At 35.2% G+C, this 27,782-nt stretch overlaps 1 long non-coding RNA gene and 1 other non-coding gene across 2 annotated transcripts in view; both read left to right on the top strand.

Moving 5' to 3' along the window:
* LOC128626001 (uncharacterized) overlaps positions 1 to 27,782 on the top strand; it is an 88,569-nt gene that overhangs the window by 41,371 nt on the left and 19,416 nt on the right. The window lies entirely within an intron of this gene.
* On the top strand, positions 18,494 to 18,600 carry LOC119051784 (U6 spliceosomal RNA). The gene has a single exon (XR_005085676.2). It is a non-coding gene; the product is annotated as a U6 spliceosomal RNA (small nuclear RNA).

Here is a 27,782-nt window from a genome sequence, read left to right as displayed (position 1 = left end):
CTAGCTCCTTCACCGGTTTATCTGCATGTGAATGTGTGACCACAGTCCGCCCTAAGTGGGTTCACCACCTTGCTCCCTCAGTGGGTCCTCCCGCTTCTCCACACCTCGGATCCACCCACGGCTGTTGGCGCACCTGGGTGCTGCACCTGGGTAGCGCACCCGGGTCAGTCCAGTGGATCTTTCCTGCCCGACCCCGCTCTGCTGCTGGCTCCTGCCCCTCTTACTGGTTTGGCTGAAGGGTTTGTTGTTGTTATACTTCTGTGTAGTTCAATTTTCTGTGGTTTGGCTGCATTTTTATTGCTAAAACTTTGTTGTTTTTAAACTTGGTTGTGTGAGAAGGTACAGTGCTTCCACCTATGCCTCCATCTTGGTGGAAGTCCCAGTTATTTTAATGTTATAATCACTGTTAACTGTTTCATAGCTCAGGTGTTTTGGGCAATAGTTATTTATTTAATTGATTTATTTTCACTTTTTTGTATACACATCATGAATGTTACTATAGTGGAACACATAATTCATACAAAAACTATAGGAAGCCAGTTTGGGGCAGTTGAAACTCTAGCAATATTTTGTAGAAATAGGCTCCTATTTTTTCCTTCTACCATCCTTACTTTGTGGAATCTTCTTGGTCTTGGCTCCTCGGTCCTTAATAGTTCATTAGACATTATATTTCTATTTAAGGAGGAGAGTAGGTACAAGAATAATGTGGCTAAGTTTTGACCTGTTGAAATTATTTTTGCTTTGCCTTGTTTTAGTCTGTAAAGCAAAACTGTTCTGAAAAGCTTCACAAGAAATGCCATCTGCTACTTTGTAATACATGATTGTTTGGAGACAGTCCTGAGTTTCTAATGCTTTTGTTCTTTGCAAAGGCATTGACAAGTGTTTTTGTTCTGTGTAGTCTTTAAGTCTTTACATGGTGAATAGCTTTTCAGCTATTCTAGAGCACAGGGCAGGTGGGCGTGTTGTCCAGTAATCAAGATAACATCTTGTGGGGTAAAGAGCCTACATATTTGCTTTCAGTCATAGTAAAAGGTTTGGGTTTCCTAAGCTCAGATGACCCCTTCTGTTATGTGACTCACTATGTGTGTAGAATTCAGCTGGTTCTCACTTGCAGTGCCTATGGGAACTGAGATTTGGGGGATTTGTGAGAATGACTCTATCTCGTCACTCTGACCACTCCATGCCTTTTTACATAGACCACATAGGCGAGACTTGACGGCAACTGTTCTAAGTCTTGGCCAAATGATCTGTGATCCCCTGTTAGATGAGATCATGAGAAGCTTGTGAAGAGCTGTTGTGAGGCTATTTTCCATTTGCCTCCCTTTCCACCCGGGAGGATGGCATGAGACACTTTTTTCATAGCCTTCCAGTTTCATGTGATTTATGAGGCTGGCTGCCTTGACTTCTTAGGATACAGCTGCAGGCTCTAAAACTGCTTAGCTGCGGCATGACATCAGCCCCCCAGCAACAGGGTCTCCCACACTTACATTGTATTGTCATGTAATCTTTCCCTTCTTGTTGTGTGTTATCCAAAGGGATAAATGACACAGAAGCAGGCACCTCTGCTTTTCTTGAGTTTTGCTATCTATGTAATATTTATAGTGTTAATTTTTATTTTATTATTTTAAGTGTATTTTTATTGCATTTATTTCCATTACTATTTATCCCCCTAATGCCCCCTCCACACTGCAATCACCACAGCGGTGACCATGTCCATGAGAACTTTTTCCTTTTTGCTCAATCTCTCCACCCTCTAGCTCCCACTCCAAAGCTGTCAGCCTGAAGAACATTATGTTAAATGAAATAAATCAGTCAGGGATAGACAAATACCAAATCATTTTACTCATATGTGGAATCTAATGAAAACAATGAACTAGCAAGTAAAATAGAGACAAATAGTGTTAATTTTAAAAGGGCTTGCCCTTTTTTGCTGGCTGAATTTTTCAACCTTGCCTTTATAAGGAATTGGCAGAAGAAAATGATGAGATTAGCTGTGGCTCCTGCTATTGGTGTGAATAATAACTGTACACTGCCTTTGATCTAGAGAGTCTTGTCTTCTCCCAGCATCCTTGAAACTGTGACGGGCACATTTTTTTAGCTTGAAAACAGTGTAAAATGTCAGATCTTTCATAGTTCTTGATGATGACATTGGCTGGAATTGTGTCACATGAGACAAACTCCTGAAAACATAACAGCTAAAGCCCTCATTTTAACTAGTAACATGCTTAAGACAGAGTAAAATTTGTAACTCTCACTGTAGTTTCCTTAGACAATCTACTACTATAGTTTTACTTAATTTCCTTGCCTGACACTTCTTTAAACTAAAGAAACTCTGTTTAATTATGTAAGTAGTTGACTTCTTTTTTTTTCAGAAACAGAATCTAGAGGGCATCCGGAAATATGTTTTAGAGCATTTAAAAACTCTTTGGGTTCTTTCCTCTATGCTCAGGAAGTCATTATCTGTTGAAGTCAGGAGCACTTAAACTGCTTTGAGACTTTAAAATACAGATGTTAAAAAAGTTATTAGTTTAAAAAATGATCCTTTTAGGAGCTGAATGTACTTCAGTGCTAATTATAGCTTTTAATGATGGTAAAGTGCCTTGGGAGACTTTAATGAAGAAAATTGCATGACTACATTTTTCTGTAAATTTTTCTTTCCCATACACAGTGTGAGGATAAAGAAAATGTGTTTGAACACCCAAAGGACAGAGCTAATTGTATAAAGTTCACTAAATGTTAACAGTTTCCCAGTGACCCGGGATTCGTGTAAGGGAATTACAGACAAATGTTCTGAGAAATCTTTGGCAGTATTATTTTTCTCGAGTTAAAAAAAGTGGGCTGAGAAAAATTTAAATAATAATATTGCTTGCTTAGCCTATAATAGATGTTATTTAAGTCAAAAGTACTCAGGAAAGAGACTATAATTTGTGATTCTATTATGGGAAATAACTGCTTGCTTCTAACTGACTTGCTGAAAAGTTTGTGATCTGCCATCCATATACCCGTAAATTAAAATTGGTCACAGAATCTTAAAAGTCAGGGTCTCTGGCACTATAATTTGAGTTTATATCATTAGTGGTCAAAATACTGTTTCCTGAAAACATTATTTCTGGACTTGAAAACTTTACTTGAATTGCTTCATACAGTGGTCCATTTGTACTCAGTCATTTAGCATTTCTTTCTTCAGTTATTTGCTCTTTTGTTGGTTGCTACAGTTCAAGAGGCTAAGTGGTGCCATTTCTCTTAATTGTTGTCAGATGTGAGCATCCCATTATGGGGAGAAGGATAAAGTGTTCTTCCCTTTGGAAATAGAGCAAGGCGTTTTACAAGGTAATTTATCTCTTCTACATAATTAAATGGCTGGTCTAAATTAGGTGTATCTCCAAAATTTATCAGTTCAAGTAAGAAATATTTATTCCCTGTTTTGTCTCACTATTGTACTTAAGATTACCGATGGGGCTTTGCTTTTTTCATATCCTTAGAGAGCCCAAGGATTTGGACTGTTCCCAATTTTTAACTTTAAATCTATAAAATTATATGGGTATTTCTTGGGGGAAAGGGGAACAATTATAGATGTGCCAAATTGTTTTAATGATAAATATCTTCCATTTTCAAGTATTCCATCTGTGAACCCTGTCAGAGATTAAAGTCCAGACTGAATAATAACATGACCAATAAAATCTCTCAAAGAAGTGATGCTCTCATTATTAAGAGCTTTTGCTCTTGTTCTTTTAAGAGTTTTTAGACCATTTGTCATTTTCCAAATCAGATCAATAATTAAAACTCCTACAGTAACAATTTAATAATTAACATTTAATGAAGACTTCATTACCAGGAACTTTTCTAAAGCCTATCCCAATGGTATCAGGACTCTAAGAAGTGGGCTAGGTTTATGATTGATGGTTATACACAGATTACACATTTCATATTTTATAATTCCTACAGTAATGGTAAAATAATAACAATTGCAAATTTTCTATACTTACAGTATTAATTTGATATAACTAATTTCAAAACATCTAAAATAATGTCTAGGTAGCTTTCCATGGACATCATAAACACAGCACTGAGTTTGTGCTCTGTAATATATTGGGTTGGCCAGAAAGTTCTTTTAGTTTTTTCCATAAAATGGCTCTAGTAGTGCTTAGATGTCTTTAACTTCATTCAAAACAATTTTGTTAGGTTCATTGTGACAGCTGTCATATCAGTGTGCATTAAACCTAGCAAAACTGGTGAATAGCCTTTGTAATGTTGAAGATGGAAGAAAACAGGCAACATTTTCGATGTATTATCATTTATTATTTAAAGAAAGGCGAGAACACACACAAAAATATTTATGCGGTGTGTGGAGAAGGTGCTATGACTGATCAAACTTGTCAAAAGTGGTTTGCAAAGTTTCTTGATTCTATTGACATTTTGGCCCAATAATTCTTTGCTGTGGGGCTGTTGCATTGGAAGATGTTTAGCAGCACTCCTGGCCTCTCTCCACTAGAAACCAATAGCCGACACACTCAATATATGCAAATCAATAAACTTATTGATGAAAATGAAAAATGTGTCCTTTATTTTATGAAAAAATCTAAATGGACTTTTTGGCTAATGCAATATATGATTTTCCATTAAAAACATATCAATCCAATATAATAAAAACTGGGAAATAGGTGCAATGATAATTGTATACTAATTAATTTACCTTCTTGCTTTTACATTCATTATTATTGTGTTGATTTTTGAGAGTAAGTGTAAAGAAATTGTGGCTGTTGGCTAGGGGTAAATGTCTACACCCTAGTATTACCATGTTAATGTATAGAGGACTGTATATAAAAAAGGCAGGCTGATTTAAAAAATTGTGGATAAAATTTCTTAAAAATTCAAGGTAAACATGCTGGTAAAACAATCAGTTTTTAGAAAGTTAAGTGGCACATAACTATGGAATGTAAAACTAAGATATAATCCACAAAATACTACTTTTATGATAGAAACCCCTATTTACCGAAAGCTCCTATGTGGTACCTACTATACCATATTTGACGATGAACACCTTTGATTTCTAGAAAATGATGCAAAATGTACTTTTCTTCCACTCCAGAGTTCATGGTTACTGTCATATAAAGGACATTTTTTGGATTTTTCTTTTCCCATAGTGTCTTTGTTCCCTTATATTTTCACCAATTCCAAAGTTATTTTTTATTTCCTTGTTTGTTGATTTTGTTGGTGTGTATATTTATATTATTGTTTTTATTGTTATTCTTGTTAACTTCATTCTACCTAAGTGTGATACAAAGTCAAAACTAATTTTCTAGCCTACATCCTGGTATGTCAAGGAACATCCTTGCTGTCCTTTGTTGGTCTTTAAGGTTTTTCACATTCATCAGAAAAGACCATTTATAAACAAATAACTTTTTCTTTGTAATATTCACCATTTATTAGAGCACAAATGGAAAATTACTAACTTAAAAGACTCCCTTATCCTCAGGATTAGAATGACATAAACAGAAGGAGAGATATTAAAGACAGCCCTATTACACTTACATGACTAGAAGGAAACCCAATCCTGATATTTTTGTATTCAGAATAAAAAATTAGAGAAAAAGGGATTAACATTAATTATGTTAATCTGCAGAGCTTTTTAAATATTTTGAATGTGCTGGACCTCATGGGCTCAAAATGAAATACAGCTGTGTTTCATTATTTTAAAATGTGCTCTGAGTTTCTGTCATAACTTCTGAACATATATCATGAAAATTTCTATAATTAGGAAATATTTGTGTTTCTTAAAAACCTAATCCAATATAATAGAAGAACACAGCCTCATATACAATGCCAATAATTTACCCTCTCTTCAACTCCATTCTTTCCTTTGATTCAGGAAAGAATCAGTGGCAAAGGGAAGCTTGGTTAACTCTCCAACACTGTCTTTTTATCTCCTCTGAAATTATTTGAGTTGTGACTAGGAGAGGATGGAAGAAAAGGTGCTGGAGGCATCTCATTTGTTGTTTCAATGATCTCTTTGGGTGATATTTGCTGGCCATCATGCTTGCTCTTTTTGCTTTACTGAATTTATGTTGAATTTTTGACCCTCCCCAGTGACACCGTGTACCATTCTCTGACATGGGGCAGACACCCCCTTTCCCACTGATTTTTTGTGGCACCACCCTCACCCTCGCCTTCCATTGTGTGGTTTTCTGCCACACAGAGCTTACTGCTAAAGTTCTTCCACACTGGTGACCTCCTAGTTTGGGGCCCTTCACAAACTGACTCAAGCCATCTATTCCCATGGAGTTCATTTATTCCATAGAATGTCACACATCCTAGTTCTGCTAACTGATAAAAGTACAATTTATTAAAATGACAACCAATCTCTTTATCCTGTGTTTGAAGCTGTTTTAGCTTGCATTTAGTCTTATATTTATTACTTGGTAAGCAAGACCCAGAAGCTGTGCTCACATGTGTCCCAATTTTCAGGTCACACGTATCTATCTCCCGAAGTCTCTCACTTTATATGGTGGGCTAAATAATACCCCACCAAATATACCCATGTTCTGACTCTCAGCCTTGTGAATTCGTTACCTTATGTGGCAGAGAGAACTTTCCATACGTGTATTAGATCCCACAAAGGGTATATCATTCTGCATTATCAAGGTAGGCCCATGATAATTGCCCAGGTCTATCTATAAGCAGGAAGGAGAAGGACAGAGAAAGAGAAGGATATGTGATAATGGAAGAGACCACAGACCATGTGGACAAGAGATGCAGGCAGACTCTAGAAGCAAAAAAGGCAAAGAATGGACTTTATCCTAAAGCCTACAGAAGAAATGAGGCTATAGAAATGCCATGATTTTAGTCCTTTTCATATTTCTGACCTCCAGGACTATATAAGATAATAAATTTATGTTTCTGTAAGCCACTACATTAGTGGTAATTTGTTACACCAATAATAGTAAACAAAAACACCATGCTATATTCGAGAAGTTCTATGAAGATGGTTCCATAATTTTTGAAGCCTGGCAATTTTATAACTGAAGACAGAAGTGCCTGGCTTTCCTTCTTGCAAAAAAAAATCTATAGATACATTTTGGGGAGCAGAGGAGAAAAGTCAAAGTACTTTTGTAAGATTTACTAATGAATCTCCTTCTGACTTTCTGATTTCCCCTTAAACAGTTTGATGGAAGTAATAAAGATAAAGGTTCCAATTCCACCTGTTCTGTCTAGTTCCTGTATAGATATGTATAATCTCAATAATTTTGGATGATGTATAAATCAGATTCCCAGCAGAAAATAAATGGCACACAATATTTTAAAGAAAATTTTAATAATAGGACACCTGACAAAAAGGGAATTTTAAAGAATGGTGCAGTACTTTATTGGGTTCTGACAACCTTAAGAAATAAGAGGAAGAGGCATTAATTAATAACTTGAGAAGAGAGTTAACAGAGAGGCTGCCTTGAATAGGGTTGCAGCCGTCCCTGGAGCATTGGGTTTACTCCAAGGTGAATCACACACCTCCTTCTCTCATACTGGCTGCATCTGCCAGTGCCCGGAATTCACTAAAACCACAGAGAAGACAGAGGGCAAGAGAATTCAATGAGTTTCATGTAGGGTAGAAAGAAGAATTGAGGAAGATAAAGTTGGAGAGTAACCTTGGTGAGCAAAGGAGAGCTCTCACACAGAGTCATCATAAACAATTTTCCTAGGTTTTAGAGCTTCATCCAAAATTCCGGAGAGTAGGAAAAACACAATTCAATGATGTAACAAATAATTACACAAAGTGGGGAATATTATAATAGAAAAAGAAATGAGTCACTAAGGAAACAGGAAAATAACATTTCACTCCATTTGGAGATGCAGGTTAAGTATTTTTAGAATAGAAAACATTAGTCATTAGCAGTGATTTTTAAGCACGAGTTGGTATAAATCAAAAGGGTCACGAGAAGGGGATCATTGTAGAAGAAATGTTTCAATTAGATCTTATTAGCAAAACAGAAAACTAACGTTTGAAAGATAGTTTGATTTTGTATTTAATTCCTGATGTTTCTGCATAAAATTGTATTTTTTTTACTTATACTTTTATAAAGAAGAGTTTGACTCCATTTTTTATATTTGCGTAATGGCCCCACTCATTTCCTTTTCACTCTTCCTTTTTATGAACTTCATCATTTTTCTTTTTAAAAATTACTTATTTTTTCCTTATTCATTCCACAAGCCCATGCCATTAGAAAACTATCATCTTGTTCTCTGTATCTGTGAGATTGTTTCTACATTGTTTTGTTTGTTTTTATTAAGATTCCACATATAATTTGAATTATGTTATTTGTCTTTCTCTGTATTTATTTCACTTAGCATAGTTCGTTCTAAGTCCATCTCTGTTGATATAAATGTCAATATTTAATTTTTTGTTGCCGATTAATATTCAATTGTATATCATATTTTCTCAATCTATTCATTTACCAATAATACATAGGTTGCTTCTATATCTTGACTATTGTAAATAATGCTACAATAAACATATCAGTGCACCTGTGTTTGAACTGGTGTTTTTTTTTTTTTTGGATAGTTACCCAGAGTGGTATTGTAGGGTCATGTGGAATCTCTATTTTTAATGTTTTTAGGACTCTCCATACTGTTTTCCATAGTGTTTTCACCAGTTTATAATCTCACCAATAGTACACAAGGGTTTCCTTTTCTCTGCATACTCTAGAACACTTATTATTTGTTGATTTTTTTGATGATGGCCATTCTGACAAGTGTGAGGTGATACCTCATTGTGGTTTTGATTTGCATTTCCCTGATGGTTAGTGTAGTTGAGCATCTTTTCATATATCTGTTGGCCATCTGTATGTCCTCTTTGTGGAAGTATCTTTTCAGACCTTTTGCTCATTTATATATATAAAATATATCATAATATATATTCATATGTTATCACATATATGAATATATATTATATATACAACATATAATTTATATTTATACACACATATATATATATTTGCATTGGCATAAATGTTTTATTTTTTTAGCATTTGGCATTATTATTATTGTCCTTTTTCCCCATTGCTCACCCCTACCCTGTCTCCTCCTACTCCCACAGTCAATCCCTCATCGTTGTCTGTGGCCATGAGTCTTTCAGTCACATTCCATTGCTTGCCCATTCCCTTTTCTTTCACTGGTTATCTCCTTCTCCCCTCCCTTCTGGTCACTGTTGGTTGGTTCCTTATCTCCAAGTCTCTGGTTCTATTTTGCTCATTTGTTTGTTTAGTTGATTAGGTTTTACTTATAGGTGAGATCATATGGTATTTGTCTTTCACTGCCTGGCTTATTTCACTTAGCATGATGCTCTCCAGTTCCATCCATGGTGTTGTGAAGGGTATGAGTTCCTTCTTTCTTTCTGCTGAGTAGTATTTCATTGTGTGAATGTACCACAGTTTTTTGATCACATCATTTATTGATGGGCACTTACTGTTTCCAGTACTTGGCCATTATAAATAATGCTGTTCTAAGACTATACTTTCAGGGGTCATTTCTATAGTTCATTATAAATAATGCTGCTGTGAACATTGGGGTGCATAAGTTCGTTTGAATTGGTGTTTCAGGATTGTTAAGAGTATAATTCCAGCAGGGGCATTGCCAGGTTAAAAGGCAGTTTCATTTTTAGTTTTCTGAGGAAATTCCAATAATACATAGGTTGCTTCTATATCTCGACTATAGAAACAACATGTTTCCCACAGTGGCTGCACCAGTCTGCATTGCCACCAACAGAGCACTAGGGTTCCCTTTTCTCCATATCCTCGCCAGCATTTGTTTGTTGATTTAGTTATGATGGCCATTCTGACTGCTGTGAAGTGGTATCTCATTGTGGTTTTAATTTGCATCTCTCTGATGGCTAACGATGCTGAGCATCCTTTCATATGTCTCTGGGCCCTCTGTATGTCCTCTTTGGAGAAGTGTCTGTTCAGGTTCTTTGCCCAAGTTTTAATTGGATCGTTTGTCTTCCTGTTGTGGAGTCATGTGAGTTCTTTATATATTTTGGAGATCAAACTCTTGTCTAAAGTATCATTGGCAAATATGTTTTTTTTCCATATGGTTGGTTCCCTTTTCATTTTGCTGATGTTTTCTTTAGCTGTGCAGGAGTTTTTTGGATTGTTGTAGTGACATTGTTTATTCTTTACTTTATATCCCTTGTCCTAGAGGATGTATTGGTGAAAATATTGCTGCATGGGATATCTGAAATTCTCCATCTATGTTTTCCTCTAGGATTTTTATGATATCATAACTTACATTGAAGTCTTTTATCCATCTTGAGTTTATTTTGGTATATGGTGTCAGTAGGTAGTCTAGTTTCATTTTTTTGCATGGACTTGTCTGGATCTCCCAACACCATTTATTGAAGAGGTTTTTTGTTTTTTTTTTTTACTCCATTTTATGTCTCCCTTTGTCAAATATTAACTGACCATATTGACATGGCTTTATTTCTGGGCTTTCTATTCTTTTCCATTGTTCTATGTGTCTGTTCTTATGCCAGTTTCAGGCCGTTGTGATTACAGTGGCCTTGTAATATAGTTTGATATCAGGTATTGTGATCCCTCCTACTTTGTTCTTCCTCAAAATTGCTGAGGTTATTGAGGGTCATTTATGGTTCTATATAAATTTTAAAAATATTCTATGTCTTTGAAATATGTCATTGGTACTTTAAAAGGGATTGCATTGAATCTATAGATCGCTTTGGGTAGTATGGACATTTTCATGGCGTTAATTCTTTCAGTGCATGAGCATGGTATATGCTTCCACATTTATTTGTGTCTTCCTTAACTTCTTTCTTCAGTGTTGTGTAGTTTTCTGAGTACAGGTCTTTATCTCCTTAGTTAAGTTAATTCCTAAGCATTTTATTTTGCTTTTTGCTATAGTAAATGAGATTTGATTATTTTTCTAATTTTTGTTTTTGATATTTGATTGTTGTACAAAACTGCCTTCAGTTTCTGAATATTGACTTTGTTTCCTGCCATTTTTTCAAATTCGTGTATTAGATTGATTAGTTTTTTTAGTGGAGTCTACAGGGTTTTCTATGTACACTATCATGTCATCTGCAAACAGTGACAGCTTTACTTTCTCCTTTCCAATTTGGATACCTTTCATTTCCTTTTATTTTCTGATTGCTCTGGCTAGAACTTCCAATCATATGTTGCATAAATTTTATGAAAGTGTACACCTTTGTCTTCTGCCTGATCTTAAGGGGAAAGCTTTTAGTTTTTGCCCACTGAGTATGATGTTGGCTGTAGGTATCTCATATATGGCCTTGCTATTATGTTGAGGTATGTACACCCTATTCTCACTTTGCTGAAGTATTTTTTATCATACATGGGTGCTATACTTTATCAGATGTTTTTTTCAGCATGTATTGGTAATGATTATGATTCTCTTCTAATGATGCCCAAACTCCCTCTTCTAATTGCTCGGTTGTTTTATGATAAGGTTAGATTAATTATAAAAGCAAACTTGATTCCTAAATAATACACTGAAACATAGGTAAAGAGTCATGAAGGGATTAGGATTTTTATGTGTGTTGATATATCTCTTAAACTAAAATGTCCCTGCTGTTTGACAGCTACAAAGTTAATCACAGTATTTTTCCTTCTTTAAATGGGAGCAGTCCTGGGGCATCTACTTGCAACCCTGACCCCTGTTCCTACGTCTGACCCTTGTCAACCCAGGTTCTTCTTCTAGGATCCTTTATGTTTGCTGCTGCTGACTAGCAATACTAGATTGTTTACACTTCGCAGTCTGAAAATTTGAGGGAAAATGATGCTTTGGACCTCCTGCCCCTTGCACTTCTGTGAAATGATTGCCTCAGTTACTAAGTTGCTTTTCAGGCCAGTGAAAGTCATTTTACTCCTTTTCTTTTTCTTCCTTTTTCTCTATTTTCATTTTTAACATGGGAAAAATAATCTTACTTTACCTACCTCAGCAGATGCTTATTTAGTTTTACTAATCAATATTATAGAATTTTGAAGCTTTTAAAGATGCTACTATGTTTGGTGTTGATTTTTTATTTTGTGTTCCACAAATATATACAATTCACTTTTTCCACAGACAAAAGCTCATGATATGATAACTTAACTTACTGCTAGTTTCCCCACTATTGTCTCTATTATATTATGGTACTGGCAAGAAATGAAACCTGATAAAGATTCTGAATGTCTTCTTCATGTTAGAAAATGAGCAACTTACTTAAGAATACCAGTATAAAGGATGCATGGAAAAAGCCAAGACAGGGTAGGATCCAGGGTTGGGGGGAGTGCTGGAGAGAAAATGGAGACAACTGTACTTGAACAGAAATTTTTAAAAAGATTTAAGAAAAAAAAGAATACCAGTAAGTCCATGACCAGTGTGTCTTGGTTGGTTGGGCATCATGCCACAAAGGGCAGGACACTGGTTTGATTCCTGGTCAGGGAACATGCCTAGGGTGCAGGTTTGATCTCCAGTTGGGGCATGTGCAAGAGGCAGCCAGTTAATGTTTCTCTCCCTTTCTCTTTCTCTCTTCCTTCCACTCTCTCATATCTATCATCTATCTATCTATCTAATCTATCTATCTATCTATCTATCTATCTATCTATCTCTATCTATCTATCATCTATCTATATCATTTATCTACACAGATAAATAAATATATTATTTTAAGATTATGCATCTATATTTATATAAGTATAAAATATTAATGTATTAAATATTTAAAATAATACAAGTGAACATATCCTATAAATCCCATTGCCCTACTGTAAGTCAAACACATAAATAAGATCAGAAAGGTGTATTTCATGCAAGCCAAAGGAGGACGATTTAATTATGAAGAAAGTTAGCCCCATCTAAGAAGAGCACAGCAGGTACAGAAGAATATTTATGTAATAAGTGTTCCCACATAAAGATGTTTGTGAATGATGGGAAAAGGCTTTTCTGAATTTTTGCTCAGTAGGATTGTTCAATGGAGAATTGAAGCAATCTGTTTGTTCATATTGAATTAGTAGAAGGAAAAATATTTTAAAAATCCAACAAATGCATATTTAAATAGTTCAAACAGCAATTTCCAGGATTTTAGCTACTTGCATCTTATCACTGTTTTACTGCAATATATACTACTTTAAGAAAAAAGCCCTTTTACTGTTTGTTTTTTAAAATTTATTTAATTATTGTTCAAGTACAATAATTTTTATCGTACTTGATTCCTAGTGTACTTGATTCCCAGTGTTCTCTTTCATTCCCATCCCAGTGCTCCCCACCTCCATCCCATTCCCACCCCTCTTAGTTGTTGTCCATGTGTCCTTTATACTTGTTCCTGTAAATCCTTCCCCTTTTCCCCTGATATTTACTCCCCTCTCTCCTTTGGTCACCGTCCCCCTGTTCTCCATTTTAGTGTCTTTATTTTGCTTGCTTGCTTGTTTTGTTGTTTAGGTTCCTATTAAAGGTGAGATCATATGGTATTTGTCTTTCAATGCCTGGCTTATTTCACTCAGCATAATGCTTTCCAGTTCTATCCATGCTATTGTGAAGGGTAAGAGCTCCTTCTTTCTTTCTGCTGCATAAAATTCCATTGTGTAAATGTACCATAGTTTTTGGATCCATTCATTTACTGACGAGCACCTAGGTTGCTTCCACCTCTTGGTTATTGTAAATTGTGCTGCTATGAACATTGGGGTTCATAGGTTCTTTTGGATTATTGTTTATGTTTTAAATAATGAAGTGAATAAAATATTTCAAAAATTTACAAAGTTCCATCAAGTAATCAGTAGGTCCCAATATAATTTAATAACATACTATATAAGAAAGTCTAATGATACATTTTTTTTCTGCTTATACTTTCTTTCCATCATTTTTCAAGCCAATAGTTTTTTGAAGGAATTTTCTTTTTGAAATTCACATATTTGCGCAGAAGTGACAGTTCTGAAGGTGGCCTTTACAGACAGTGATATAAAAAAAGTCTAATACCAGGAAGCTTAATGACTCAACAGCTTGAAAACAAACCATTAATTCTCACAGAAAAAGCAAAACAACAACAGACTTTAGTGAGCCAATTTTTTTTCATTTAAGAAGCAATTAGAAATCCCTTGCTTTCTGCTGATGAAACTTTTCTAAGTCACTGACAACCTTTTAAAATTAATCCAATAGAGCGTTTGTAAATTTTTTAGATTAAAAATTATTATTATGTGTTGGGAAAGAAGAATAACCTATATAATTATAGTTTCTAGAATATGACATATATGTGTATACATAAATGTGTGGGATTTTATCTTATTAATACAGACTAAACTCCCTTAATGTAGTGCCAGTGCTTTTGTCTTGTGGTTCTTACCACAAAACTTGTGCCTTGCGCTAGGGCAAATGTCTTGTATATTTGGGCAGTTAAATAGATGGGCTACTTTATCTTGACCTTTGGAGAGTCTATTGAGGGAGGGGGCTCATTTCATTGCTTTTACCATTTACAACTCTGCCTACCAAAGGTAAGGGTGTTTCAAGTGCTTTCTGATCAAGCATGTACCTTCACTAAAAGGTCAGAATACTAAAGTGCTATATGTCAGAGATTAAAATATGATTTATCTCTCCCATGTAAGAAAGTCTAATTAGAAATGTACTGCATTCATTCTCTTGGGCCAAAGTTGGCCGTGAACATCATAGCACTGCACTGAGAACTACCGCACCCTTGCGCTCATCAAGCAACACGCTCTCTAAACCTTTGTGGACAATGGCATTTCTCTTAATATTTTGCACATTTTATAGATTTTGAAATATCATTTCAGGTTGTTTTTCAGTCTTAACTGAAAGGCTAAGAAACCAAAACCCAAAGAGCATTATGCTATTTTGTGGGCCAACTCAAAAGCTCATTTCCCCAAGGAAATATGGGTAATATCCTAACATTTTACACAATTCCACAAAATAACAGCAACAAAATAGGAGCAACATATATGCTGGAAGCAAAAAAACAGCAAGTCCACCGCTCTGCTAGGAGGTTGATGAAAACACAACCTTAGGACAAGTTATGTAAAAAAGACATTTACAAGGTATAATACTGCAGACACTAAACAGAACAAGTGCAAGCATGAGGAAAATAATAGATTTACTTATTTATATCTACTTACATTATATGAATCTTATATTTCTCACTAAAGATTTTATTTTGAAGATCATTATATAGAGTACATATAGATCTGTCACATTTTAAAATTTGCCATAAAATATTTTATTGTATAACTCTACCACAGTTTATTTATCCCTCACAAACTGATGAATATATACATTGTTTCGGCCTTTTATTATTATTTTAAAAACCAGGAGTAACCCTGGCTGATGTGGCTCAGTGGACTGAGGGCCTGCAAACCGAAAGTTTGCTGGTTCGAGTCCCAGCAGGATACAACATGCCTGGGTTGTGGGCCAGGTGCACAGTTGGGGTGTGACACCCCCCACACATCAGTGTTTCTTTACCTCTTTTACTCCTTCCCTTCCCTTCTCTCTAAAGATAAATAAATAAAACCTTAAAATAACAAAGCCAAGAGTCAATGTTGTGTGTGTGTGCACGTTTGTACCCATGTGCCTGTGTTTGTGTAAGACAAATTTCCAGAAGTAGGCTTGCTATGTTAAAAACTACATAATTATAAAAATTCATAAAATATCACCAAATCCCTACCAATGATTTTGCAGCAATTTTGCTTTCTATTGTTGAGTGTCTGTTTCTTACACTTTTGCCCCTAATACTACTCTTCTTCATTTGTTTTTTGTCAATACCTTCAGAGAAAACTGTTAGCACAGTTTTTAAAGTACACACCCACCCACTATTGTGCGTTGTATAAAAACAAGTTGTGTTCCAGTGAAAAACTATTCATTGTCTGAAGCGTACCCTTCCCGGTTATCAGTTTCCAAACATTGTCATTGTTTTTGAGCTCTTGTGTAACATTTTAAAGTTGTTGATTATGAAAAGTTTTGTAAATTCTGTCTTGTCTATTAATGTTTTAATTGACTTGCTACTCCCAAAACTTAGTTTGTCTTTATAGGAATTTATCTTAATATTCTTTTATTCCATATTAATGTTTGTTCTTTTGATTTTTTTGAACCGATTATAACATCTGCCTAGTTCTGTTGTATCATTGAGTAAAAAATCTTTTAACACATTTCACTTCTATATATTCATACGAGTCATGGCTTGACCTTCTTAGAAAAAGGCTTTACTGTATTATGTGTATATATGCACATATGTGCCATGTGGCATATGTATGCATATATATGTTTAGTGTACATATTATATCTATCTACTTATTTATATAATTATATGTTCATAATCTTTTCTGTCAAAGGAACATTGTGGGATGTTTGTTAAAACAGGCATTCAAGATTATTCAATACTATCGCAAAAGGATCAAAACTATTGCAACAGAACAGAAACTTAATTCCATTGAAACGAAAGGTGAGCATGTTTTTAAAGTGCTGGAGTGAGACAGTGTAAAAGTACTCTAGGAGGGACCTTGGAGCAGAGTCTGGGCTATGTGACTAGGCTGTCTGTGTTTGCTAATTTGTGCTTATTGATGTTAGGTGCTTACCCTCCCACAAAGACTGGGAGAGAGAGACCCTTTTGTTTTGTTTTTATTTTAATTTTTCAATTACAGTTACTTTTAATATTACTTTTATTGGTTTCAAGTGTACAGTATAGTGGTTATACATTTATATACTTTACAAGTGTTCCCCCAATATATCTAGTACCCAAATGGCACCGTAGATAGTTATTACAATATTATTGACTGTATTCTCTATGATATACTTTACATCCCTGTGACTGTTTTGCACCTACCAATCTGTACTTCTTAATCCCTTCACCTCTCTCTCCAGTTTCCCAAAACTCCTCCCCTCTTGCAACCATCAGCCTGCTGTCTGGATCTATGCATCTGTTTTGGTTTTGCTTGTTTATTTTGCTCTTTAGATTCCACATATTAGTGAAATCTTGTGGTATTTGTCTTTCCCTGATTGGCTCAGTTCACCTAGAATATTCCTCTAGGTCAATTCATGTTGTCTTTTTAATGGCCAAGTAATATTCTGTTGTATATATGTACCACCACCTTTTTATCCACTTGTTTATTTAAGGCACTTGGGTTGCTTTCCACATCTTGAACGTTGTACAGAGGGCTGCAGTGAATGTAGGGGTGCATATATTCTTTCAAATTAGTGTTTTGGGTTTCTTCAGATAAATACCCAGAAATGGAATCACTAGGTTATAAAGCAGTTTGGATTTTAATTTTTGAGGACCCTTCAAGCTATTTTATTATAGAAGCTGTAACAATCTCTATTTCCACCAACAGTGCATGGGGCTTCCCTTTTCGTCACATCTTTGCCAACACTTGTCATTTTCAGATTTATTGATGACAGCAATTTTGACAGGTTTGAGGCAATATCACATTGTGGTTTTATTTTGCATTTGTATGATGATTAGTGATGTTGAGCATCTTTGCATATGTCTGTTTGGCATCTATATGTCCTCTTTGGAGAAGGACCTATTCAGATTCTCTGCCCATTTTTAAATTGAATTGTCTCCCTGGTGTTGAGTAGTATGAGTTCTTTATAAATTTTTGACATTAACCCCTTATAGGATATATCATTGTTAACTGTCTTCTCCTATTCAGTAGGTTGTCTTTGCATTTAGGTGATGATTTCCTTCACTGTGCAAAACCTTTTTAGTTTGATATAGATAAATTTAAATCTTCAATCTATTTTGAATTCTTCTGTATGGTGTAAGAAGGTGGTGTAGTTTTTTTTAATGTAATCTTTTTTTTAAAATTTTATTTATTTATTTTTAGAAAGAGGGGAAGGGAAGGAGAAAGAGTTAGAGAAACATCCATGTGTGGTTGCCTCTCATGTGGCCCCCACTGGGGGGACCTAGCCTGCAACCTAGGCATGTGCCCTGACTGGGAATCAAACCAGCGACCCTGTGGTTCACAGCCTGTGCTCAATCTACTGAGCTACACCAGCCAGGGCCTAGTTTTTCTTTTTCTTTTTTTTTTTTATGTACCTGTCTAATTTTCCCAGCAGCATTTATTCGACAGACTGTGTTTATTGTATGTTTTTGCTCCTCTTGTCAAATATTAATTGACCATTTAGGTGTAGGTTTGTTTCTGGGCTTTCTTGTCTGTTCCATTGATTTATATGTTCCTTTCTATGCCAGCACCATGCTGTTTTAATGACTATGGCCTTGTAATATAGTTTGACATCAGGTAGCATGATACCTTCAACTCGGTTCTTTGCTCTGAAGATTGCTGAGGCTGTTAGGGATGATAGAGACCCTTATGTGTTTATTATTTTACTGGAATGGCTCCTAGGTTATTGAGAAAGATATATCTTGGACATAAGTCTGGCAAGAAGCTGGAAGAAAATTTGTATCTCATAGGGGTAGGGAAAATATATTTGCAAGTTTTCTTAAATGAATGTCAGGGACCTATAGTCATGAGAAGCTTGTCTAAAATTTAGTGCTGTGCTTGCTTTGGCAGCACACGCACTAAAACTGGAACAGTACAGAGAAGATTAGCATGGCCCCTGCACAAGGATAACAAGCAAACTTGTGAAGCATTCCATATTTTAAAAAAAGAAAGAAAAATAAATAAATAAAATTTAGTGCAGCTGAGGAGGACATTAAGGCAATCTTGGTCATTTATTAAGTATTATCCTGAAAGCTAATAATAGATCATTAATTCTGATGGTCTCCTCTAGAGCCTTTTTCAGTGCTCACTTTTTTCTGGGCATTTGTCATTCTTTTCCACTGCTCACAGCAATTAACCTCCCTTTCTGGGTTCACAATTCTACAGCTCCTATCACCAAAGCTGCTAATACTAGTTCTTTTCTGCCCCAGTTTTTTGTGTTTGTAAGACTTAGCACATTTTAAAGGGTCTTCAAATCTGTTATTCCCTTTCCAATGTCTAAATCACAATTTAGTGAACAAATAAGGGATTAATAACTGCAAGTGGGTATAGAATCAAAAGTACTGGGTGACTGTCACTGTCCAGTAAGGTAGTAAAAGCTATCAAGAGTGAACTGAAGGTTTACTTGGCAATATTGTAGCATTTCTGCTAGATCTGTGGTTCTTAAAGTTGTGTTTTCTTTTCTTATGAATAACCGTAGTGTTTTAATTTGCTATTTAATGTCAAACTAAGTATAGAAAAAAATTAAAAAGTAGCATGAATTTTACCATTTATCTGTCTATTGTTCAAGGCTAGTTTTTATTATTTTTTAATTTAATTGTTTTATTGTTGTTCAATTACAGTTGCCTGCATTTACCCCCCCAACCCTCCACCCCAACCAGCTCCACCTCCCTCCCCTGATTCCACCATCCCCTTTGGTTTGGTCCATGAATCCTTTGTAATTGTTCCTGAAAACCCTTCCCCCTTTTCTCCCAATTATTTTTTTCTCCCCTCCCCTCTAGTTACTGTCAGATTGTTCTTAATTTCAATGTCTCTGGTCATAGTTTGCTTGCTTGTTTGTTTTACTGATTAGGTTCCAGTTAAAGGTGAGAGGATATGGCGTTTGTCTTTCACTGTCTGGCTTATTTCACTCAGCATAATGCTCTCCAGTTCCATCCATGCTGTTGTGAAGGGTAGGAGCTCCTTCTTACTCTCTCCTGCATAGAATTTCATTGTGTAAATACACCATAGTTTTTGATCCAGTCATTTACTGATCAGCACCTAGGTTGCCTCCAGTGCTTGGCTATTGTAAATTGTGCTGTTATGAACATTGGGGTGTATAGGTTTTTATGAATTGGTGTTTTAGGATTCTTAGGGTATAATCCCAGCAGTGGGAATGCTAGGTGAAAAAGCAGTTTCATTTTTAGTTTTCTGAGGAAATGCGGTACTATTTTCCATAGTAGCTGCACCAGTCTACTATGCACTAGGGTTTGCTTTACTCCACATGCTCTATAATACTTGTTTGCTGATTTGTTTATGAAGGCCATTCTCACTGGTGGAAGGTGGTATCTCATTGTGGGTTTTTAAAAAAAAATTATTGTTCAAGTACAGTTTTCTGTGTTTTACTCCCATCCAAGCCCAACCCCCCAGTGCTCCCCACCTCCCTCCCATTCCCACTCCCCTTAGTTGTTGTCCATGTGTCATTTATACTAGTTCCTGTAAACCCTTTCCCCCTGAAATTTCCTCTTCTCTCCCCTCTGGTCGCTGTCCCCCTGTTCTCTATTTCAGTGTCTTTGTTTTTATTTTGCTTGCTCGTTTGTTTTGTTGTTTAGCTTCCTGTTAAAGGTGAGATCATATGGTATTTGTCTTTCAACACCTGGCTTATTTTACTCAGCATAATGCTTTCCAGTTCTATCCATGCTATTGTGAAGGGTAGGAGCTTCTTCTTTTTTTCTGCTGCATAGAATTCCATTGTGTATATGTACCACAATTTTTGGACCCATTCATTTACTGAAGGGCACCTAGGTTGCTTCCACCTCTTGGCTATTATAAATTGTGCTGCTATGAACATTGGGGTGCATAGGTTCTTTTGGATTGGTGTTTTAGGATTCTTAGGATATAATCCTAGCAGTGGAAATGCTGAGTCAAAAGGCAGGTCGATTGTTATTTTTCTGAGAAAATTCCATACTGTTTTCCATAGTGGTTGTACCAGTCTGCAATCCCACCAACAATGAACTAGGGTCCCCTTTCCTCACAACCTCTCCAACATTTGTTGTTTGTTGCTTTGTTTATGATGGTCATCCTGACTGGTGTAAAGTGGTATCTCATCATGGCTTTAATTTGCATCTCTCTGATGGCTAGTGATTTTGAACATCTTTTCATATATCTCTGGGCCCTCTTTATGTCCTCCTTGGAGAAGTGTCTGTTCAGATCTTTTTCCCATTTTTTAATTGGGTAGTTTTCAAATAATTCCATTACTTTACTTGTATAGTTAGCTTGAGTATGTTCCACATACTTACATGTAAGAAGTCAATACATTTTAGTTGAACACTGCTTTCACAACAAGAAGAAGACAATGGCCTTAGTCTTTTAGAAAGAAAAATGATCTATATACCCTCTCATGTATGAGGTCTGTCCAGAAGGTACCCAGCCAAGTAATGTGAAAAATAGAGACATTTATTGAAGATACAAGAAACATTGTACATAGGACAATGATGCCCCAGTCCCCTCAAGTTAGGTGCTTTGGGACTTCACACAGTTCTCCCAATTGCCTTCAGCTGCCCCATCATATTTTCCTGAATCTCATCAATGATCTGAAATCTCTTCTCTTTCAAAGGGAAGTGATTTTAGTTCTGGACAAAGCCAAATCATTGGGCACCAAATCAGGGATATAGGGAGCCCAAGTCACTTGGGTGATTTGATGTTTCTCAAAAAAACTTTCCATGAGACATGATGCATGAGTGGGGATGTTGTTGTGATGAAGCTGCCAATCACCAGTTACCCAGAGCTGTGGCCTTCTGAATCATCTGAGTAGTTTCTGTGGAGGAATGTTTTCATTTAATGCAAAATGTGGTGCAGATTCATTGCCCTACTCTGTATCATTTTGAATAGGACAGCCACATAGTACACATGCCCACTCAACAGCATCTACTGCCCCTCACTGACTAGTACAGCAAAGTCGTCATTGCTCATGCATGTGCATTCATTCCAGTCCACTCTTCCTTGGCTGTGAGGTTACATGGATGGTATGCAAACTATTTTTGTTATATTAACAATGGCTGAACTTTTTCTGGACAGAATTCATTGTATATACTACATTAAGGGAGGTAAATCCACATATGCATTTTAAAATAATTTCTTGTTTTATTTAACACATTTGGTAATTGTGATTGTTTTACTTTTCTAGAATGCATTTCTATAATGTTTTTACAGGTAACTTTTATGGTTATATTTACTCAGAAAATAAGAAAATGTCAGCGTGACAATTGGAATCATTAGTATTTGCTAGTCAACGAGTTTCTCTAATTTGTTAGCCTACTTTCAAAACACAAAGAACAGAAATTATCCTTTTTGGAAAGGAAAATTGTTAACACTCTTGACTCTTGGCAGATGAATGCTTCAAGTAAAATCCTTGTAAACCAGCTTCAGCATTGTAAATAGGAGTGATACTCCTCATGACTCAGCCCCTTAGCAGTTACTGGGTTTCCTAAGAAGGCAATGGAGAAACTTTTGAAAGAAACGTGCACCCTCCCTAATTTTAATTACCTAAGTATCTGAGCAGGTCTGAAGCATTCACTCATCTGTATTGCACTAGCTTAAGCTCTGCCATTATCAGATGCTTCTCTTTGAAGCATTTCATTTGTTTATTTTTTTTACTTTTTAAATTTTGGTAAAATATATATAATGAAATTCACTATTTTAACCGTTTGTATATATACAGTCCACTGGCGTGACACATTGGTGTATAACCATCACTGTCATCTGTTTTTGGAACATTTTTCACCTTGTAAAACTAAAGGTCTGTTCCCATTAATTAGTAGTCTCCCCTCCCCTGCTTTATGCAGCCTCTGGTAACCATCATTCTACCATTTCTTTATGAATTAGACTACCCTATGTGCCTCATAGGAGTGAAATCAGACAGTATTTGTTGTTTTTCACTGGCTTGAGTAACATTCCATTATAAGTTTAAACCAAATTTTGTTTATCAATTCATGTGTCAATGGACACTTGGGTTGCTTCCACTTTTGCCAGCTGTGAATAATGCTGCTATGAACAGGAGTATAAGGATAGCTGTCTGCGCCCTGGCTTCAGTTCTGTTGGGTATATATCCAGAAGTGGCATTGTTAGATTATGTGGTAATTCTATGTTTAATTTTTTTACATATTACTTGTCTTTTCTTTATTTTTTGGATTTTAAAATGTAAATTATCCCTGAATTTCTTTTATTTTCATTTAAATTATGTTATTGTTGTTCAATTACGGTTGTCTGTATTTTCTTCCCACCCCTCCCCCACCCTCTCCAGACCCACCTCCCTCCCTTGCTTTCACCCTCCCCCTTGGGTTTATCCATGTCCTTTTGAGGAATCACCTTAGTGTTTTTAATACCAACTGCAACATTTTTTACTTTTTCACTTCCAGTGCACAAGGATTCCAATTTTTCCACATCTCCCATAATGCATGTTGTTATTACTTTTAAAAATAATCATCATTATAATGAGTAACAAGTCGTGTCTCATGGTTTTGATTTGCATTCATTATCCTAATTAGTGATGTCAAGCATCTGTTCATGCACTTTTCACTATTCATATGTGATCTTTGGAGAAATGTTTATTCATCTTTGATTATTTTTTAATTAAGTTGTTTGTTTTTTTGTTGTTGAATTTTAGGAATTCTCTTTATACTTTGGATATTAATCCCTAATATGATATGTAATTTAACAAGATTTTTCTCCCTTTCTGTCTGTTGCCTTTGTGACCATTGAGAATATCCTTTAATGTACAAAAGTTTTTAATTTATATGAAATCCAATGTGTCAATTTTTTTCTATTTTGCCCTGTGCTTTTGAAGCATTTCATTTATGTTTATTTTTTTTTACTTTTTGAATTTTAGTAAAATATAACAATTCACTATTTTAACCATTTGTATGTATACAGATGCACGTCATACCCAAGATCATTGCAAATACCAATGTCATGAAGGTGTTCCTTTAGTGTTTTCCGCTGACAGTTTTGTAGTGTTAGCTCTTAAGTTTAGGTCTTTGATCCATTTGAATTCATTTTGTATATGGTGTTAGCTAAGGCCCACCTTCATTTTTTTGCATGTGGATAGCCAGTTTTCCCAGAGTCATCTGTTGAAGATACTGTCCTGATTTTCAGGATTATTTTGGCTACTTGGGGTCCCTTGCAATCCCATATAAATTTTAGTGTGGATTTTTCTATTTCTGCAAAAAATATCCTTGGGATTTTTATAGAGATTGCATTCAATATGTAGATTGCTCAGAGTAGTTTTGACACCTTAAAAATATTGAGTCTTGTAAGCAACAAACATGAAATGGCTTCTATTTATTTATACCTCTAATTTCTTTTTTAAAAAGTTTATTGTATATTTTTAATTGCTATTTATCCTGCTTACATCCTCTTCTACCTCCTTCCTCCCCCTTCCCCATGTAATCACTACACTGTTGTTTGTGTCCATGGGTCCTTATTCCCCACCCCCCATTATTGTTCTATAGTTTTAACTTTACAAGACTTTCCAATTCTGGGTAATTCCTAAGTAGTTTATTTTTTGATGCTATTGCAAATAAAATTAAGAAAAATATTTTATTTACATTGAGGATAAATTTTTAAGCTTATAGAAGTTTTGTCATATTAAAGTATCTTGAAGTAAATAGCAAAACTGGAAATATACTTCAGATCCTCTATTGTTAAGTCCACTTAATATTCTGTTATATTTTAACACTACACCCTGTGATGTTAACTTTACTACAAGAAAATGGTAGTTGAAACATTTCTTAATTTAGAATCAGAAGGACACTAATTGTGTAAAGTGTTCCAGATTTGTCATTTTGCTACAAAGAAATTTTATGACAGAATTCTAATAATTATCCTACCTAGTCAGTTATGGAATCAGGGCTCAAATGGTATAAATGAGCTAGCCAAGATTATTCTGTATATTGTGAAACCAGTATAAATAGAAAAGCTTATAAAACTCATTCTGTACTTAGTAGGTGTTGCTATAATTCATTTGGAACTCTGACATAGCATCTGAAAAGGGAAACAACATTTGAAAGCTAAGCCCAAGATTCTGAGACTTCCAGTCAAGAACAAAGGCATAGGTAGATACATTTTGCTTCCTTGCACAACCAGAATAAGCACAACAACAAATTTAAAAACAACAACCAGAACTGCCAGAAAATTAAACAGTATGGAATTCTGACAACCAAGGAGTTAAATAAGAAACATTCATCCAGACTGGTGTGCCAAGACAAAGAAATATGGCCCAAAAGAAAGAACAGATCAAAATTCCAGAAAAGGAACTAAGCAATGAGGAAATAGCCAACCCATCAGATGCACAGTTCAAAACACTACTAATCAGGACACTCACAGAAACAATTGAGTACAGACTCAAAATAGAAGTAGAAGTGAAGGCAATACTAAATGAAAAATACAACAAAATAGACAGGGAACCAACAGTGAAGGGAAGAAAACTGGAACTCAAATCAATGGTTTGGACCAGAATTAAGAAATAAACATTCAATTGGAACAGAAAGAAGAAACAAGAATTCAAAACAATGAGGAGAGGTTTAGGAACCTGTAAGGCAACTTCAAATGTTTCAACATCTGAGTCATAGGGATGCTAGAAGGAGAAGAGGAAGAGCAAGAAATTTAAAACTTATTTGAGAAAATAATGAAGGAGAACTTCCCCAATCTGGTAAAGGAAATAGACTTCCAGGAAGTCCAGGAGGCCCAGAGAGTCCCAAAGAATTTGGACGGGAAGAGGAACACACCAAGGAACATCATAAGTATATTACCCAAGATTAACAATAAGAAAAAAATCTTAAAAGCAGCAAGAGAAAAGGAGACAGTTACATACAAAGGAGTTCTCATAATAGGATCAGCTGATTTCTCAAAAGTAACAGAGGCAAGAAAGGGCTAGAAAATTTGTGAAAGACAGGGACCTACACACAGAATTACTCTATCCAAGAAAAAGGTATGATTACTTTTCTCTAAGAAAAAGAATAAGATCAAAACTATGTTAAAATGACAACAAACTCATAACTAGCAACAACTGAACCTAAAAAACAAAAAGAAAACAAACTAAGCAAACAACTAGGACAGGAACAGAATCACAAAAATGGAGATCACATGGAGTGTTATCAGTGGAGAGGGTGAGAGGAAAGAATGGGGGCAAAGGTACAGGGAATATGAAGCATAATTGGTAGGTGCAAAATAGACAGGGGGATGTTAAGAATAGTATAGGAAATGGAGAAGCCAAAGAACTTATGTATGACCCATAGACAGGAACAACGGGAGGAAATGCTTCTGGGAGGGGGTGTTGCAGGGCAGAGGGTGATAAAGGGCAGAAAAAAATGGGGCAACTGTAATTGTATAATCAATAAAATATACTTAAAATAGAAAACAGAAGCTAAGCCCAAGATTTCTACAAATGAAACAATTATATTCCTATTGAGAAAACTCTAATATTTTCTGAATGGCACAATCAGGTGTTACATTCTTAGTTTGAGATTATTAAAATTATTGTTGGCAAAGAAATAAGGCTAACACAAATTTGCAACATTATAATTGGTATTATTTATCTGAGTACTCAAATGAATAATATATAACTTATTGAGACATTTCATATGTAAAATCTTTAGGATTGCCCAGAAAATTTTAGTGACTAATGTAATGGTTATCATTTTTTTTTTAAATAAATGGCATATTTTTTGTCATCTATTAAATTGTCATGCATTTCTGTAACTCATCATATGCCATGTTTCCAATTGTTTGGTAATAGTTTTTCTTATTAAAATGGGTTGGGAGTTAAACTGGTCAAAATTTTGAGAGTGTAATGTGTCAGTATGAGTAAAGGACCTCCAGAAAACCATAAAATTCAGACTCTGTCTGAGTAATGTATTTTTAAAATATAAAATGTAGGAATAATAAAATGTGATTTCATGAATTTTCCATTGAAGGAAATAAATGGACTTTTTAAGAAAAGCATGAAATGGAAACTCAGTTTGAAATAGACTACTATGAATTATGAAAAACTGATGCTAAACATTTACATGGTTTTAGTGTTCAAAATAGAAAGTGCGGTTAAAAAATCAGGATAAAATATTAAATAAATAGATCATCTTATTTTGTAAATTAACTAAAGCAAACATCCCACATATAATGAAGAAAAAAAATGTCCTCACACACTGAAGGGAACTGACCTGAAGAAAATATGCCAATTATCAATGCTGATTTTCTTTATGTATTAAGGTTGCAGCTCATGGTCATTTTTAATTTTCTTCATTTGAGAACTTTGTTAAAACAGTCACATCTGACAAAATCTAAAAAGTTTAAATTCATGTATTTTATATGTGAATCTTTTATATTGAAAGAGTCTTTTAATGTTCACAGAGAATCATAAAATGAAATATATATATTAAAACTAAGGACACATTTATTTTCTGACAATGTAAAACACGCAAAAAAAACCAAATTTTTCATCTCCTTTGCCCCTATTCTAATTTAATATTTTCCTTTAGGGTTAGTATTCTGCATTGACATTACCTATTTTCATTGTTTTTCCTTAAAAATATAATTGAGATAAGCAGGCCTTGTGTTATTTTTCATGTGGCACATTTTGTCAAGTTAATAAATTATCATTTTTGCTTTTTCTGTGTGGCGAAGGTGTTAGAATTTCCCTTAAGGCCTTTAACAGTGGTCTTAGGATTCAGCTATTTTTTAAAATTTTTATTTAGTTATTTTTCAAGTACAGTTTTTTTTTTTGTCTATTTTTCCCATCCCAGCCCACCCCACCCCATGCTCCCCACCTCTCTCCCATTTCCACCCCCCTTAGTTCTCATCCCTGTGTCCTTCCTATTTGTTCCTCCAAATCCCTCCATTTTTTCCCCCTTAAATTCCTTTCCCTATCCCCTCTGGTCACTATCCCCTTGTTCTCTATTTCAGTTATTTTTTTAATTGAGGGTTCTATATGTTCCATGTGGAGTGGAGCTTCTGAATAGTTAAAAAAGGGGAACTGATTTTTTTTAAACATTTTTTATTGTTGTTCAAGTATAGTTTTCTGCCTTCCCCCCCCACTCCTCCCCAACACTCTAGCCCTTCCCACCTCCCACCTGTTTCCATCCCCCCTTGTTA

Source organism: Artibeus jamaicensis, unplaced genomic scaffold, assembly GCF_021234435.1.
Source record: "Artibeus jamaicensis isolate MK-2021 breed Jamaican fruit bat unplaced genomic scaffold, CSHL_Jam_final scaffold_1964, whole genome shotgun sequence".
NCBI classification, from domain to species: domain Eukaryota; kingdom Metazoa; phylum Chordata; class Mammalia; order Chiroptera; family Phyllostomidae; genus Artibeus; species Artibeus jamaicensis.
Note: the sequence above shows the minus strand (reverse complement) of the source record. Positions and strands in the feature narration are given on the sequence as shown.